Consider the following 18908-nt stretch of genomic DNA (forward strand, 5'->3'; position numbering starts at 1 on the left):
GTTAGAAGATTAAATCGCTATGTGGCCCTTATAACATGCAGCAGCCCATGCTGGACACGGACTCAGAGTCCCTTCAGCCCTCAACAGCTCTCTAGTTGCCTTCCCCTGGGACATGACACCAGGAGAAGCCAACTTCTCCTTGTCAGACACAGCCTTGCAATCATTCTCCCACCCTAAGACAGGACTGCCAGCTTCCACCAACCCTGCCCACCCTCATTCCTACGTCTTCTTCCACCACACAGCTGTAATGTGTTATATACCCTCTACTCAGACACCAACAGCTCCCACCACCTACACCAACTCCTGCAACCCTTCTTTATTCCATCCCCGGCCATGCGCTACAGCCATCTCCCATCCTTTTTGCTCAGACCACGTCGGCCTGTCTTAGAAGATGTCTCTGTCCTCCAGAGCTTCAAGTTCACATTTATCATCCTTGCCTTCAGAGCCCTGCACGGCTGCCCCTTTCCTGCTCATTCTTCCTTCTTCCTTCCTTACATACAAGCGGTAAATGCCCTCTCTGAGCACAGAGCTGCTGACAGCGTCGTTTCTGAGGGAAAGAGGCAACAAGTCTAGGAAACAACCACCAGCCTCTGCAGGCCTCTCATGTACAATTTGGACGGTGGCGTTGGCTTGAGTAAGAGCTCGGTAAAAATATGTTTATTTGTCCCATTGTTCGCAGGAATTATTAAACACACAGCATGGAACGAAGTGAATCCCTGGGCAAATGCAGTCACAGACAGGTGTTCAGTGCCATTGTTACCAGTGCTGGTGTAAATCTGTGCCAGATTTGGGGAGTTAAATATAGGCAATTGGATGAGCCGTTAATGTTTGCTTCATCAGGACGGAGTTGAAGCAGAGTAGAAATGTCTGGCAGGATGAAGCAACTACTGAAAATGTAGATATTTGTTCAAGCTAGCTAATAAACAGCAGTTTAGGTGGGTTTTGCTTTCTTCCCTCCACCTGCTAAGATGGATAGAAAGGTTGGTGGGGTATCTGATGACTTCCTCAGGTATTTGTGAACCATTTCAGTAGCTTCATGCAAGGCACGTGGAGATTTTAAGCTCTTTGGAGCAGACTGTCTTTTTGCTGTCCGTCTACGTAGTCCCTGACACAAAAGTCTTGATGGAGATGACAGGGAAATTATGGTGGAAGTAATAACATCGAGCAAAACGCATGATGGAAAGCATGTCTGGAATTAACTCCTGCTCAGCCCTAAGCAAGACTTGCAGTCCAAATCCCAAATGAGTTCATGGCTACATTTTCTCCCAGAGATGTTGTGTCATGGCCCAGCCCAGAGCACACTCTTCACTTCCCCAAAATTTATTCTTCCAACCCTGTACAGGCTACCAACTATCCCCAGAGCAGGTCCCAAGGCCACCTGCCATCCTCGATCTCCCATGTGCTTTCTGTCCCCATGTCCCTGATAGAGCCAGGTCTTCAACCATGGCTCTTCTGAGCCTCAGCCAACACCGAACAACAAGCACACCACGAGAATACCTCACGTGCAGTTTTTATCACCTCTAGGCTCATCCTTCGAGGTGGCTCAGCCCTCTCTAAATAGCAGGAGGATCATCCCACAGCTGTCCCTGAGGACCTCATGCAGCACAGTTAGTGGCAAGTAATGTGATGGGACAGCCCAGACCTGCTGGATCCCCCTAAACCAGGATCCTTCATCTAACATGGGCTGCTAAAGGTCATTCCTGCATGGAAAAAAAAAATAAATAAAAGATAAATAAAGAAAGAAAAGAATGAAAGAGAAAAAAAATAAAATAAAAAGAAAGAAAAGAAGTCTTTTTAGGTCATTACTTTATAATCTATTCCCAGGGTTCAGCAAAGGTTTGTTTCCTACAGCCCAACCTTGTTACAGATATGATTCACACGATGATATTTCAATCACTTCCTCTGGGAGACTCTTTCCAACAATGCAGATTTCTTGGCTCTAGAAGAATTCCCAGAGACCGAGCTGAAATTTTCCTTCGCCATGCAATGAATCCCCTCAAACAGCTTCAAAAAAGGATTTTTCCTCCCTTCTTGCCCCATTGAGAGGTCACAAACACAGGTGCCCAGCCTGTGGAAAATTTGGGCTGTGAATCTTGAAAAATCAGACCTAAATTAATCTTACTCAAAGAATCCCACTGGGGAAAAAATGGATTTTTTTGTCCCTTTTTGCTATTTTCCAGCTTAGAAGGCTTTCTTTGGGTATTTATATAGCCAGATAGAGTCCAGAAAAAAACAAAGACATGCAGGCAGGATCTTGTCCCATTGCCTGACTGTTCTTTTATCAGTCTTCTGCCGTTTGATGGGATGACGCTTTGCCACATTGAATTTCAAGAAAGTGATGCCAACTGAATCTTATATACCATGCTGAGTAGCATCAGCTCAGAAATGATGCCCTACTAAATTTCCTTTTTGATTTTTCCTGCCCAAGAGCTACAGAGGTCTTACGCAGAGGCTCAGCCCTCTCCCTTTTCCTCTGCCCGGGGACATCACCAGCAATTTCAGGAAAACACGAGCCCCTCAGTGCTGCTAGACAGGTCTTCCCCATCCCATTAGCGAGCACACAGCCACAAATCCACTCCTGGAAAGAAGAGACAAAGCTGCTGCAAGATGCTCCTGGGCTTGCTGGCCTACGTTGGGTGTGTTTCTGGAGGGGATCAGTCGGAGAGGGCTGCAATGCACCTGCCAACATTTTAGCAGATGAAATGAGAGTTTTTATCTCATCTGTGAGCAGGTGTGTGGGAGAGGGAGGCATAGAAGCATTTTCCTTGCCTAAAAGTCGTATTTATGTTGTGCAGCTGATAACTGAAGCGGAAGAGTGCACTGTCATGGGCTAGATTTTCCTGCAATACATTTGCCTGATGGTTTGTCTGACGGTTTTCCTCCCTCTCACAGCTCAGACTCTTGCAGGCTGTATTCTGGTGACTCTCTCTCCCAGGAAATACAGGAAAAGAAACAGCTTTCATTGTCTCCTTCCAGCAAAAAAATAAATGTAGAAGGGCCCAGTGGACGAGCAAGAAGTAGAAATGCAGCCAGGTTTGCAGTGTGGAGAATACTGAATTGCAAACAAACAAACAAACAAAAAATAGACTTTGTGTTAGAATTATTTGTTATAACCCCTGGCTTGCGCATCTCTGACAATAACCCCCCTCCCCTGAGAAAGAACAATTCGTTCTTTTTTATTTTTATTATCATTGCAGAGCTCAAGACATCATTGTAAAAGTGTTGTGATATTAGATAACTTGTAAAAGATGAGCTGTTTTCTGTCGTACCAGGTGATGCAGAAATATCATGAGACAACCCCTGACTTTGTACTTTTACACTTTGAGTCACTGAACACCAATAAAACTGAGGAACACCAGGAAAATGAGGCACGGGGAGTGAAGGTGCCTTGCCCCAGTGTTATTTCAGTGCTTTTGAGAAGGAACTCAAGGTGATCCCGAGGACCTGGACTGCTCGAGGCCATGTTGAGAAAGTTTGTGGTTGTCTCAAGAGAGCAAAAGCTGAGCCAGCTGTCATCCAGCAGTGCATCTGTGTTGCTGAGACACGGAAAGCAAAACTGGGTGGGTTAGGAGAGTTCCTGCTAATTTCTCTCCATCTGCACCAAAGTATGAGGTTTATGGGCCATCTGCACACTGGGATCTCCCTTTCCAACCCCATGCAATGGCTCAGGACCATTGTGAGGCACTGGAAGGGAGCCCAAGGGCAAAGGGAACTTCAGATGAACATCTCTGATGCAAGGTATCCCCACGTTTGGGGCAGAAACACGCAGGCAGGACCCCTAAATGGCATCTCAGCATGTGTAGGTGGCAGGGGAGATGCAGACTGGACAGACTATATTGGGATACATTCCTGGCTCAGCACCCACCCAGTGCTCTGCAGCAATCATTTTAAGCAAGGCATGAGGTGGGAAAGGTCCCAGACCTTCCCAAACCTGCCTTTTGGCATGAACCCAGCCTGAAAAGACCCCAACCAGGAGAAAGCATTTAAACCACCCGCCTTCAGGGGGCTGCAGTGGGTTCAGACCCACCAAAAAGCTCCTTACCCTACATGTCCACCACCACCACCATGCTACAGCCCTCCTGCCACAACATGGGACCACATCCAGCCCCCAGGAACAAACACAGAGCAGCACGTCTAGAAAAACCCTATAGCCATCACCCAAGCTCGTGCAGACAGAGGCTCATGCACTCCCTGGACCCCATTTTCCATCCGGGACTTGATGCCACCCGTGGCCCCTTGCACACCCTGCCTTACCCAACCCAGAGCCATGCACACACAGACACACACACAGACACACACACACACAGTTTTCCAGCAGCAAAGCCTGTGAAAAAAGGAAGCTGGCCACAAGCTTTTGGGAACCTCTCCCCACGGGCCGGGGAGTGGATGCAGATCCCTTTATTGTTGGGTTTATTTTTATTTATTTACTTTTTTTTCCCTCTTCTTTTCTCTCTCTCTCTGTCCAAAGCAGAGACCCGCCGTGGGGCAGGTTGCTGCCGGCATGAGAAAGCGGGGCCGTGTGTGCAGATGTTGCCCGGGGAAGCCGAGGTTCCCACAGCAAGTAGGAAGCGGGGCCTCACGGAGCTGGGACGGGGACTGCGGATGTGGCAGCAGGGCTGGACGCCCGGAGATCCAGGGATGCTGGGACAGGAGAGGAGAAAAAAAAAAAAAAAAAAAAAAAAAAAAAAGAGGGGGGAGGAGGAGAGCCCCAGCATGGGGGGGGGGGCATCTATTCTTAGAGAAAAAGGGGGGCCGTGGCGGGGGTTTTATTGTGAGACCTTGTTTACACCCCGAGCCGAATGAATCAAATGACCTTGTTTATTGTCAGCCGCCTGAATGGACGGCAGAGGGAGAGGGGGGAGGAATGGGGGGGCCGTATATTGTTGTTAATTCTGCCATTCACAACTTCTTCTTCATTTATTTTTTATTTTTTTTTCCCACCACGCATTGTTGTCGAGATAAAAGAATAAAAGGTGAAACTCTATTCCTTCCTTTCTCCATCTCCGCAGTATTCTCCAAATCCCCAGACAGGCGGTTCTTGGGATGAAAGTGCCAAGCCACAGAGTGGTGTACGAGATGTAGGGCCTGATCCTGATCCTGCTTACCCCACTGAGCCTCACCAAACTCACTTTCCATGGGGTCTGAGGTTGCTGAGAACCCCCTGGGACCCAAACAGTCCCTGTCCCAGGGGAGGACAGACACCAGCCTCTGGCACCACCATTAAATGGTGCCCCCAGATCAAGGGTTGTCCCATGCAGCAACACAGCCACAGAGCTCACACACAAAGGTTTTTTTTTTCTTTTTTCTGTGAAATAACATCCAGGCAAAGATTGCTCAAGTGCCTGTAGTTTTCCAGAGCCAAACTGAAGCCCTCTTCAAAGGACCTGGCTTTTCAGCTGAGCACCTGCTCTTGATGAAGCCAGCTGCTTGGAGGTATTTCAGTGCAAGGCCCAGATTATGGCTTGTTTTGTCTTTTAACTGGCCCCTGGTGATCTCTGTCTCTGCTTGATAACTTCCCAGCCAAGAACTGAGCAGTTTTCAGGGCACTTTACTTTACAGAGCTATCAAGGTCCCTGCTTGAGGTGTCACGTGGCTGCCGAGACCATGAAAAGCTCCCTCTGGTTTGAGTGTCACCAAGCTGTGATGACCCTCAGAGACAATGGCAGAGGATTCATTACATCAGTTTCACAGTAACATCTCTCCTTTCCCATCCCACTTTATGAAGCCTCTTATTTGTTCCAGGATGGAGGAGAAATGGGTGCACCCCCCCAGGTAGGTCCTGTCCCTCAGGGTGCTCCTGGCTCCAGCAGCTCTGGGACTTGCTGTATTCAAGGACGATGTCCTGCATCCCCTCATCTCACTGCTCTTTTCCTTTGGCTTCAGGCACTGATTCCTTCAAGATCATGTTTCTATTTCTTAATGGGTTTGGGATTTTATTAGCATGTCAAAGACGTGACCAGGTGAAACCTAACCTCACCCAGGCTCCTTCTCCTCTCTGCCATACAGCTTGCACATCAGTGGGGTTCTCCTTACCCACAGACATCTCTACAACAAGTGTTCACAAACCTCCGTCCAAGCAGCTTTGACTCATCAGACATCCATGGATGAGATTTGGTTTTGCCCAAATCCCTGCTTCCCACAACAGAAATGTGGGAAGTGCAATCACTGCAAAATCTGCCTGGCTTGGCTTTTCAGAATCTCCTTATTTTGTCACCTTTTCTCTGTCCTAGACCTTAACTTTATCACTGTTTCAGCCAGAAAAAAGCAGCAGTGGATGGAGAGGAGAAGGCATGCCTGGTGGCCACATCATTCATCAGCCAATCCATCCTGTTCCACTGAAGAGCTACGTGAAAGGTGGAGGAAGAATCAATATCAGGCTGAGCATGACCCAGATAAACCCACTTTTTACATCTCTGGTGTTTGTACACAGTGTCACAACAGGGAATTAAAGCTGTATCTCCCATATAAGTGTCCTAGAAGGTTTGTTCAGTCAACCTGTGGAGGACACCGTGTTGGAAACCTCATTTTCAGCTCAGGTGTCCATCTCTGAGCACCTTGTACCACCAGAGATGCCTGCAGCTGTGCCACCTGGCCTCCAGGAGCAAGTCCCAAAGGCAGAGCTCTCCCATGTCCCACCTGCCAGGGGATATGGATGTCTCAGGTGCTGCAGGACATCTCAGATGGCACTTGGTGCCTGCGTGCGGGCAGCTGAGTCAAGCAGCTCCTGTCTACGACACAGACGCCTACATCCAAGGTAGGTGTTTGGCCTCCTGATAACGACAACAGAAACCCAGTCAGCACAGTCAGTGAAGTGAGTCATCGGACCAAATGTAGGCTTCTTATTTAGGGCGAGGTGAATCACTAGCTGGGATCGTTTACTGGGTCTTTATAGGCAATAGTAGGAGCCTAAAGACTTAATCAGATAGACCTAAAGATCTCATCAGACCCACATGGACCTAAAGGCAGGTGAGATGAGATGGAGTCAGCTTTTCTTGGCTTCCAGCACTTTCCTGTCTCCCCAGTGAGCAGAGGACACCTTTGTGCAGCCCACAGCAACCCATCGCAGGGTGGACAAAACAATTCATCACAGCAATCCAATTCACCTACTAATCCATATGTTTTAGCCACTTCATGCTTTAACATAGACTTCTCACTAATACCAAGGGTTACCCCAGATTCTTTGGTCAATGCTGGGCTATTCAAGATTTTGGTCCTTGGCTTCCTACATTCATGTGCTCTGATTTACAGAATGAAATTGCTGCCTCACATCCCTCAGATCTCCCCCTCTCTCCCATAGAAGGGAGGCAGGGGTTGGTAGCTAGCTATTAATATAGGACATGCTCTTGGAGGGTATGAGACAGCCACAAACCTTGAAGTTTTACATCAAAGTTAAAAGTGTATTATTTTTACCAAGGCCCAGAGACCCTTGATGGGAACAGCGGTGGAGAAAGGGAATTAAAAATAGAAAGAGGGAGAAACAGGTGAAGAAAACTCCTGCCTGTTACCCAGAGCTCAGAGAGAGGAAGGACAAGGTGTATTTTGGTCTTGATATCATGGGAAGGAAGTTATGTAAAAGCCTGTTGCACGCCATGTGGCCCAGTCAGCAATCCTCTGCTGGCAATAACAGAACTCCTTGTTCACAGACCAGCCCATCAGTCCCCAGACTGTGAGGTCCCCAGCTTCAGAAGTGAGGGTGAGGAGACGTAAATTTCAGCAAAAGACAGTGCAAGGATATAAAGGTGAGGCAGCAGCAGTGGTTTTCAGACAGAGTCACCCGTCTTGCTCCAGGGACTGCAGGGAACAGCTAAGCAACCTCTCAGGTTGGTTACTAAACTTTTAGACAGGGAAGCAATTTTCACACCCCAAACCAATAAATTTCTTGATAAATATACCAGCTAGAATGTGCAAGCAATTCTGTAATGTCCCCGTCACCTCTCTGTCTCATCGTGGTTTCACTCAGTCAGGTTAAATGACCACTAGAATGCATTTGGATTTGTCTAGTTAGGGGGACAGACGTTTGTAGCATGGCATAAGCTATGCTGTATATGTCAGGCAAACTCACTGTAGCATAAAGTTTAGGTGATCCTGCACCAGGCCTGAAACCTCCATAATGATAAAAAAAAAAAAAAAGTACTTAAAAAAAAAAAGTACTTAAAAAAAAAAAAAAAAAGAAAGAAAAACAAAGAGGGAGTTTCTGCCATCTAGAGGTCATTTTTTTCAATTACAACCAAGACTGAAAAAGGTAAACTCTAATTTCCCTTTTATACGTGCATAGAAATATAATTGTATCCATATCTGTATATACACTTCTTTTTTTTTTTTTTTTTTTTTTTTCAAAAATAAACATTTACTGGCAAAAGAGCAAGTAATTCCCTTTTCTCTTTGAATTTTCTGCAACAAATTCCGTTTAATTCCTATTTTATTCTTCCTGCAAAATCTCACTGCTGTTTGCATTAGAAAATTGCTGGATAACACAGATGAGAAACCATAGTTTGTTTTCATTTGGTGACAGAGAGGAAACTCTTTAGAAAAAGCTATAAAATAAGGGCAGGAAAGTTTTTGATATTGTTTTTTTCTTTTCTCAATTTCTTTTTAAATAGCAAAGCAACAGCTTGATATTTCAAGTGTGGGACTCTTCCTTGCCTTGCACTTATGATGCAATTTTTAAAAACTTAATAATGTAATAACTGAATAATATTTCTATTTCTTTATGTTGACCTGGGCTACACAGTTGTTCAAATTATATGATAACAAGAGTTTCTTGTGGCCTTTAAATCCCTCAAAGTTAGAACAAAACTCTTTTGAAGGTCATAATCTGGCTGTGGTTTCTGAAAGTCTTTGAAAAAAATGCATTTTAAGGAAAGCATTCACATTTTGGAATCCCTTACGAAACTCCATTGAATGTTCATACCCACCACATTCAGGAGTGCAAACAGGATCCTTGAATGTGCTCTTACAGAGGAAAAAACAACATATTCAGTCAATGACATGGAGACAGCTTCCCTATTTTCATCTCATGTTGCTGAAAGTTTATCACCTTACCTGACTGATAAAGGTCTAATAGTTTGGGAAGGACATGAAAAACACATCTTATTTTCATTACATTTAATTTCTACATCAAAATGGCCACTGTAAGATGTGTTCCACATGTGATCCACAGGCCAGAAAGCAGAAGATCTTTAGCATCAGAATTTTTAAGTGCTCGGTGTCCATAATACCTGCACAAAAATTTGCCTGTTTAAAAATTAAAATAAAACTTGTTTAAAAAGTCTCTACACCTCACCTTTCTAGGCCTAAAACATGCAAGGGAATTCAGTCTCAGACTATCCAAGAAACCACAACAGGGTTGCTGTATGCTTCCGTGGCTGGTTGCAGAGGATACCCTGCCCCATCTGCCAGGAAAAAAAAAATCAAGAATTCAGCCCTATCTCATAGAAAATGCATCCTGATCCAGCCAGGGGAAGTCTGGTTGGGATCCAAGGTCATCAAGATCCTCATTTCTTATGGCATGATGCCAGAAAACAAATCAAAGCAAGAACAAAATGAAACAAAAGACAACAAAAGACAGTATCAGGCAGGCTCTCTGTTCTCTCTGAGCTCAGCTGACCCATCTTGTTGCTGTCCTTCCCTGAACCTCTGAGCAGAACTTCCCAAAGCAGAAGATTTCCAACCTCCAAACCATCCCACGTAAAATGTTGGGCAGAAAAACATGCAATAAACTGAATTTAGGTATGCAATTTCAACTTGTAGAGCGACACGTAAATTCAACTTGTCAAAGCTCTCTGCTGGTAGAGAAAGTGAGGACATTCATTGCTCTAAGTCTGAACCTTTGGGTTTTGCACTGCAGGAGGGATATTTTTATCTATTGCTCTGTTTTCTCTGTATTTCACAGCACTCTATGAAACATATTTGCTCTCTGAGTCCCAGAAAGGCACCGGTAAAGTTTATTTTTGTAAACCAGACTTGAAGAAGACACACTTGCCAACACTAGTATACATAGCAGAAACAAGAGCACAGGGACATCAGGGTCTTGTTGCAGGAAATAACAGCCAGGTGCTGACTGCATGTGTCAGGGGGTAGCACATAGCCTGTCTGCTTCACTAGATTTAGGTGATATTTATTTTCCCCAAAATGTCAGAGCCAAAAGAAAACAGTGCTTTCCAGTTTTACCACGCTGAAAGTCAGGTGAAATGAAGGTCTTTTGGGTTTAACAATTTAAACCTGCAGATACTCATCCAAACATTTTCACGCTGGATGATTTTGTAATCCTTTTAGCTTCACACTGGTCTTACATTATGTACCATCACCGGCACTAGCAGAGCTGGTCTGGATTCACTCCAGTATAAGTGAAGCAGGTTGAGATGTCCTACAAGGTTTCATGTTTATCATGTCTACCTCTCCCTCCACATCCAGGTGCAGATAGATCATTTTGGCTTGTGGAGTCCCAAAACAGCAGAGAGGTTCGTTTAGTTCATCATCTGCATCCTGTGCCCTTTGATACAGTCATTAAGCAAGAGGCAGTTGGGATGGGGGCAACCATTTGGGTTGGCAAAACAGGCTCCAAATGGCTATTTGTTTGCTTCCTGACTCACATCATCGTTATTTCATAAACTCATAGAATATCCTGAGTTGGCAGGGACCCACAAGGATCATCAGTTCCAACTGCTGGGACCCCAGAGGGCATCCCAAAACTCAGACCATGTGTCTGATAGCATTGTCCAAATACTTCTTGAACTCCAGCAGGCTCAGTGCTGTGACCACTGCCCTGGGGAGCCTGTCCCAGTGCCCGACCACCTCTGGGTGCAGAACCTTTCCCTCACCCCCAGCCTGACCCTGCCCTGTCCCAGCTCCATGCCGTCCCCTCGGGTCCTGTCGCTGTCCCCAGAGAGCAGAGCTCAGCGCCTGCCCCTCTGCTCCCCTCGTGAGGGAGCTGCAGGCCGCCATGAGGCCTCCCCTCGGCCTGCTCTGCTCTGGGCTGAACAAACTAAGGCACCTCAGCCACTCCTCACACGCCTTCCCCTCCAGACCCTTCAACACCGTCGTAGCCCTCCTTTGGAGGCTCTCTAATAAATCTTGTGCCCTACTGTGGTGTCCAAAGCAGCTTCCAGTGGCTGCAGTGCTGGGACTGGTGCCCCCCAGGCTATTTCTGGCCCTCCTGGCTACCAGGGCATGCAGCTGGCTCACATTCAGCTTGCTATCAACCAAAACTCCCAGATCCTTTTCTATGGGGCTGCTCTCTAGTATCTCATTCCCCAGACTGTACGCATAGCCAGGGTTGCCCCTTCCTAGGTGCAGACTCCAACACTTCCTCTTGTTCAACTTGATATTGTTGGTGAATGCCCAGCCCTCCAACCTGTCCAGATGTCTCTGCAAGGCCCCACCACCCTCAATGGAGTCAATAGCTCCACCTAATTTGGTCGTCCACAAGTTACAGAATACACCTAAAAGGTATTCGTTTAATATTTAGTGAGAGAATACACCTAAAATTGGTACAGTGCAAATCTGTGGTTCCTACAGCCTGCTTTTTCTTTTCCCCCCGAGTTGACTTAGCAGATGCCTTTGCTCCTCCTTCACCACTGCAACTAGGTGGGGATTTTCCAAATTTATTTTAAAACTGCGTTAGAAATGTGTCAATCTCTTCCCTCCTTAGCCTCAAGAATAGTAATTTAGATGAGACAGAACAGCTCCCACAGAGACTCCCACCACCAAACAGCTCATACACTGATGCTCTGTATCATAACTGGGGTGGAATATCTCCAAGGAGGGAGACTCCACAACCTCTCCTGGTGTGAAGTTCTTCCCCCTATCCCCCCTTTTTATTTTCCTTTTTCCATATAAAACCTTAGTTTAACCATAAAGTACAACAGGAAAAATTCTCAGGTTTTCCAACAAAGCTCCCAAGGTGGGACACCCCTTCCCCACCCATTTCTAATTGGGATTTCTCCTGAAAACCCATGGTTTCCTCTGAAACCATCAGAGGCTCATTATGCAGCAAAGCAGAAAACGATTTACCTTTATTAAAGAACAGTTCAGTGGTTCTCTGAAAGATCACAGTGGGATGGTACCATTCCCTTTTTTTTATTGTATAGTTAGCCTGCAATTGTGCAGTGATTGCTTTGAAATCCTGGCAGCTGAGCAGGAGCGTAGGTGGTATTGAAAAGTTTGTGATGCAAACTCTTCCCATAACGGCAGGCAGCGGATCGGTCAAAACCCTTTTCAACAGTGACTCAGTGTGCCTCTAAACATGGTGGGAAAAACAGAGCACCAACCCATACTTTTTAAGCCATTTGAGGATCTGAATAATGGCTTTATGTCTGGAGTAAGCCTGCCAGGCTGGTAGGAGGATGTTTGAGATAGCTGGAGAGCAGGAGTCATTGGCAGAAGTGCTGGAAAAGCAGCAGGGTTTGGAGGAGGGAGAGATGCACAACCTATAGCTCTGTGCTGGTAAATCAGTGCCGAGTGTGTACAGGCACTCACTCACCCACACAATCCATCGATAACCCTGGTTCTGCTTTAGCCCAAACCAAAAAGCATCAACTGAAACACTTCCCAGCTTAGCACAGGCCAGGGCCATTGCCAGGAGGTAGCTTGGATCTGCTGCTCTGCTTTGGAGGCTGAGAGCTTAATGTATGGACCCAGCCAGTTGGTTTTAGGGCCAGAGAAGAGGCCTTGACGCCATTTAGGTTATTGGAGGTAGGAAGCCACAACATCCATCTAAAGGGGAGATGCAGTGAAACTGCCTGGAGTTTAGGCAAGGTCAGCGAGCAAGAGCTGCTTTAAAAGCTTCCTTGGTGGTACGTGACTTTTGGATGCCTTTACAATAACAAAAAAATGCAAGTGGAAGACCCAGTGTGAACCCAAATTTAATGGACATTTTCAAAGGACCAGTGCTTTGTCAGTGTGTTGGGGATTAACCCCTGTAGGCAGCTGAGCCCCACACAGCCACTTGCTCACTTCCCCTCCAGGCTGCATGGGGAAAAGAACCAGAAAAGAAAAAGGAAGAAACCTCATGGGTTGAGACAAAGACAGATGAACAGGTGAAGCAAAGTGGCATGTGCAAGCAAAGCAAAATAAGGAGTTCATTCTACGCTTACCAGCAGGCAGATGCTCAGGAAAGCAGCAGGGCTTCATCATAAGTAGCAGTTAATTGGGAAGACAAATGCCATAGCCCTGAATGTTCCCCCTTCCTCCTTCTTTCTCCTCAGCTTTTATTACTGAGCATGATGCCACGTGGTATGGGATATCCCTTTGGTCAATTGGGGTCACCTGTCCTGGCTTTGTTCCCTCCCAGCTCCTTGTGCACCCCCAGCCTCATTGCTTGGGGGCAGCTTGAGAAACGGAGAACACCTAGGTGCTGTGCAAGCAGAATTCAGCAACAGTTAAAACATCAGTGTGTTATTGACACTCATTTGGTCACAAATCCAGAACATATCACCATACAGGCTGCTATGAAGAAAACTAACTCCATCCCATACTAGACCCAGTACAAAGGTCCTGCTCAAAGTCTGGCTTCTCCTGATACTGGGTGAACAGCCAAAAAGGACAGCAAAAGATGATATGCTGAGATCTGGCTGCATGCAGAGAATTTTGGAGTGAATTATATTCCCTTGAAGGACACAGTGTGACAGATTTCTCTGTGAAGCAGGTTCAAACATTGGACATCAGAAGCTGGTGCATTTGTAAGTGGCAGCATACCCTGAACCCTTACCCCCAGGCACCTTGGATGTGATAACACGCATTTGCTGGGAGGCTGCACTCTGCACGAGTGGCTTCATTCTGATATTAGCAGTCATGCAAACAGATTGACAGACACTCAGTCATCAGATAACTCTCTTGTCACAATCAGGCCCGCCTTGAATAAACACTTTGTGATTATTTATGTTCCCCTTCACATCCAACTCCATCTTTGCATTCAATCTCCTCGGAGCTTGCTGTGAGAGTGTCTGGGCACTGACACTGAAATGCCTGGAGGTTTCTCAACACCTCCCCAGTGCCCCTGAGTTCCTGCATCACTCTTGGGTCCCCTGTTGTCCTAACAAAGACCTCTGCTCTGCATAGCATCACTTTTAACTTGAGTCTCTGGCCAATAAGTTGTAGAACAGGGCAAATTATTAGTGCAGCTTGAAATACAGGAATGCATAGACCACCAGCCCATCACACTGTTTCAGGGATTGTTTGTAAGCTCATGCTCATAGTCAACAGTTCAACTCCTATTGTTCCCTTGGTCCTTTCAATGATCCTCTTCAAATCAAGGTTGCTCCCCAAATTTTTGTGTTAGATGACCTCTTCAGTCAAATGCTCTTTTCTTTTTTTTGCAAATTCCTAAGAAACTCAGATTGAAGCAAAGTTTTTCACATCAGAGGTTAGAAAATGCATCCCCATCTACGTCCAAAGCACAAGTCCATTCAAATTCTCTTCCACTGCTCTCAAGAAAAGAGGATAAAACCCAAAGCCTTCTTCTCTGAATAGCTCTCCAAAGGAATTTCAGATGGCTCACAACTGATTGATTCAAGTTTCAAGAGCTCATGCTCTTCAGCTGCACCCCACAGAGCTCCTCTAGGATCTCACAGGATCCTAGAGCTGAATTTGTGCCCCTGTGTCTGCATTCCATGCCTAAGCCATCAGATCCTCCTCTCCTCCCCATTTCCCTCATTTGGAGGCAGGTGAGGTAGGTCTGGAGTTGCTTTTGTTGTGACTAATGTCTGCAGTTAGTGTTAATACATGTCATGAATTCAAAAGCCTTGAGGAAGATGAACTTGTACTTCCCAGTGGTACCTTGAAGCCCACCCTTCCCAGCAGAGGAATCAGGCACAATGCTCTCCTCTGCAGTCACATGCTAAATCATTTAGTGGTCTGGGCTGCGGGAGCAAAACGCATTGCATATTAAAAAGCTCTCGTAGCAATGAGTCATGATGAGACATGCAGAAAGCAACTAGTTGCGAATACAAAAAGTGATAGCGTGCGCAAGACACCTCTGAGAGAATAACATGGGATGCAGATACTTTGAACCGAGACAGTAGGAAATTACATGATGGATATTGCAGGATATTGCATGATGGTGCGGGATGTTGTGAACTCAGCTGCTGCTGGCTGGTTTTGTAGACCCTCCTAGGCACCAGGAGCTGTGCACACCAGTGTCAGAACAGCGAAGGCGTATGACCTGCCCAGAGGTAGCCAAGCCAGGGCTCTTGAAGTTCAGGGGCAGTTCAAGCATGCCTTAGTCAAGACACTAATCAGCAGTGTGACTGGGACTGCCAGATTTGCCAAGAACAGAGGGATTTCCCTGGCAATGGAGTGATTAAAGAGGAAATACAGCAACTGGGCAAAATCCTCCAGGCAGAATAGGTGTTTCTTCAAGGTCAGCAAGCACAGCCATCATGCAAACCATGGGCACTGCTCAGCACAGATCCATCAGACTTGAGCATTCCCTCATTGTAGGGAAAGGCAAGGTTTTATTTCTGGGGTTGGATTTAGAGATGTCTTTGGCTTAATTAGGTGTATCTAGCCTAGCACTGTCAAATTCCAGCCTGTACTAATTCCAAAGCCAAGCTCTCCTCCAGACCTCGATCCACCTACTTAAATAAAGTCTTTAGTTTAACACCAAAGGTTTTCTGTGGTTGTTGAACACCTCAGGCAATCCAGTACTATTCAGTAGTGTTTGCTGTCCCACATCTTCACTTTAGTTAATAACAGTGATTAATCACTGTCACAACTGGTGTATTTTAAAAGATACCTCTGGCTTTTAATTATTCTCCTGTTTACAGATGGGTAAACTGAGTCCCTAGCTTGAAAAAAGACTTGTCTAAAAGGCCACTTAGGATGTGGTCAATGTGGGAACTGATGCTGATCCTCTCTATCCTCCACTCTGCAGCTCTAATCTACTGTATTACCAACAGAAGTCACAATTAAAGAGCAGACCAGTAATTTTACCATAACCACAGGTGCTTATTCAGTCATTGCCTGCCAGGCACACAAAACTCTTTCTTACACAGGAGAGAAATAAGCCCTCTTATCATAACTACGCTTATGCAATGGCCATTTTGCTTGCATTGAAGTCAGGCAGCTAGATGCATACACCAAGTCAAAACACTTCATGAAGTGCATTTAAAATGGACAAATGGATGCCAGCGGTCACAGTCACAGCCATGTGTGCCATCTGCCCATGCACTTCCCTCCTGTCGGAGGGACAGAGAGCTGCCCGGGATGCTAAAGGGAGCAGGAGAAGACAAGTCTGTGCTTTGCATTGCATCATAACCCTGAGAGGAAGCACAGGCAGGAGAAGAGGAAAATGGGAAACCTCAGTTCCCCTAAAAGGATCTCAGTGTGGCTGCTTTGCCCTCAGAACATCTATGTCATATCTATTGAGGATGAACCTGGAGAGAGAGCTTTGGGGGCATTGCCCTGAATAAAGGTTGGATTTCTATAGTGATTTCTATAATAATTTCTACAATCTTGAACTGATCCTTTTCCACCTCTCATTTTTCATGGTGGAGCCACACAAGTTCTCCCTACTTGCAGCCCTCCCCACTCCTCATCTGCAACCAGCTAGCACCACTTAACTTGCATAAATACCATCAGCTGCAATCCTTCCAGCTCCGTGCTTAAAACTTTCATGCAAATAGCTGACTGGGATGGGGCAAGCAGGGAAACACACATCTATATACAAAGAAAAAAAATATATTTTTGTATATGGACTTCTAAATTGCTGCCTTTGGTGTTTGTACGAGGTGCTTTTGTTCTTACCTCCCTAGCAGAAAGTGCAAGCAGGCTCTGACTACCTGGTTAAGTGATATCCTTGACAGTGCTAGTTTAACAGTTGGAGTTGATGATCTTACAGGTCTTTTCCAGTCTAAATGATTCTATGATTCTACCTCTTCTTCCTGTGAGTGCCCTTGTCTATTTCTTTCCCCTGAATCCTTGAATAGATGGTACCCCAGAGCTTTAAGCATTCCCATACCCTGCTTCTCTTCTTCAAGATCACCTAGTCCAAACTTCTCCAACCTCTGACCTAACAGTAACAAGTCCTCCAGTAAACCATATCACTAAGCTCTACAATTTTTATTCTACAGGTTTTATTCTGGCACACTGAGCAAGAGTTACATTTCTTTTGCCCAGATTGCTTGGTCCCACTCTATGCTGTCCATTAGGCTGTCTGGACATGAGAAAGGGTTGTCTGGAAAGAGGGAAGGGGCAATAGGAAATGAGCAGCAAATAAAAAATCCACATCCCAAATGATAGCCTGAAACATAAAAGCTGAGATGGTTCAGTTTGGAAACTTTTCACTTTGATGATCTAAAACCAGAAATGAGAAATTCAATAGCATATGAAACTCGGTACAAAAATGTTATAAGGCTTAAAAAATTAATGGCTCACATTGAAATGTTAATGACAAAGCTATATTGCATTCTGATTTTGTGTGACTCCAACACATCCCCATCAAAACCATAATCAAAAGCTGATGTGCTCTCTCAAAACACAAATACCTTGAAAAGAAATATATACGTCAACATGTTTTCATCAGACCTACATATGGCATAGCATTATTAGGCAAACATTTCCTTTCTTGTCCTAATTATTGAAGAGTGCATGTAGTGGTTAAGATGAATTCACTTTAATGAATCCTCTAATGTTTTAACTAAGGAGGAAAAAGTCTCTGCTGCTCATAACTTTACAGCTACATGGCTGGTCTTTACTCACAGAACTCATGTTTCTGAAGCAAAGAGCAAAGTGAAACACTTTCATTACCTCAATTTACAAGTGGGGAAACTGAGGCACATGGCACATAGTGAATTTCCCCAAGGCCATCCAGCAAACGAGCAGCAGAACAGAGCAAAACCCCCAGCAGCAGTGTCCTGCTGTAACCACTAAGTAGCATTGCCTTCCTTTAACACAGACCATTATCAGTTTGCAAACACTACTGATGGAGAAGACCTACTGGGTCTTTCTGCAGTTCCCTGTAAGCGCAGGCTTTTTCCATGCCTCGTGCTGCAGACGAGAGTGCTTTATACAATCCCTACATTAAAATAATTCAAGCGGGAGGACATCTCTCATTTCCTTTGGGGGAAACAATTCTGTAGCTGAATAGATTGCAGCATTAGGAAATATTTCCTGATGTCCAGCCCCTGCCATAGCTTCTAGAATCTGTTGATATATTATTAATAGAAAGGAAAATAAATATAGGTATTAATGCCAGCAGACACTGTCTACTACTAATAGCTGCTAAAGTAATATATTCCCCTTGTTTTTAGCTTTTATTAGTCTTTTTGCAAAGGGTTATAAGACCCTTATGCATCCATTAGCCAGTCAGCCATGTGAAATTAATGTGGAGCAATTTTCATAAGCATTACTCAGAACTAATAATAATTAAGCATTATTTTCTGCTCAGATAACACAGAAAATAAAGTCTGACTTTTATGCCAAGATGGGTTTGCATTAGCTTAAGGTAGATGAATTAATTCTCATTTACAAGGCTTCTCCACCAGCTAGCCAGAAAATATCAAGGTAATTAAAACCAATTTGTGAGGTTCTGTCCCATTGCACATTCACTGAGTTTTATCGTTGCTGCAATTACAGGTACTTTTATGCCATTGCAAAGGTGGGACATGAAGGAGACCTTACCGCTTGCCTCCTTCCCCATCACTTTCAAGAAAAGCAACCTCACTGTAAAAAGCGGAAAGTGTTTTTGTGATGCACTTGGTTGCTGGAGAGTGTAGGATGGCATTGCTTCAAGGACCAGCTCAGTCCTGGCTCAGACTGGGAACTGCACAGCCCAGAAATGCAAAAAATAGGTCTCCAGCAGAGTGAAAAGAAAGAAAAAAAAAATAATAATTAAAAAAATGCTTTTGATTTACCATTTACTTGTAAGGGATTCATCTTGGCTAATTACCAAACCAAGGAGTTTCTGTAGA

General features: G+C 45.2%; 1 long non-coding RNA gene across 1 annotated transcript; it reads right to left on the minus strand.

Moving 5' to 3' along the window:
- Nucleotides 1-1791: 1791 nt before the first annotated feature.
- Nucleotides 1792-13214, minus strand: LOC311434871. Its single transcript, XR_014691790.1, has 2 exons — nucleotides 13095-13214; nucleotides 1792-2969 (listed from the first exon to the last, which is right to left on the minus strand). It is a non-coding gene; the product is annotated as an uncharacterized lncRNA (long non-coding RNA).
- Between the last annotated feature and the right edge of the window lie 5694 nt (nucleotides 13215-18908).

Source organism: Aythya ferina, assembly GCF_964211825.1.
Source record: "Aythya ferina genome assembly, chromosome: 3".
NCBI classification, from domain to species: Eukaryota; Metazoa; Chordata; class Aves; order Anseriformes; family Anatidae; genus Aythya; species Aythya ferina.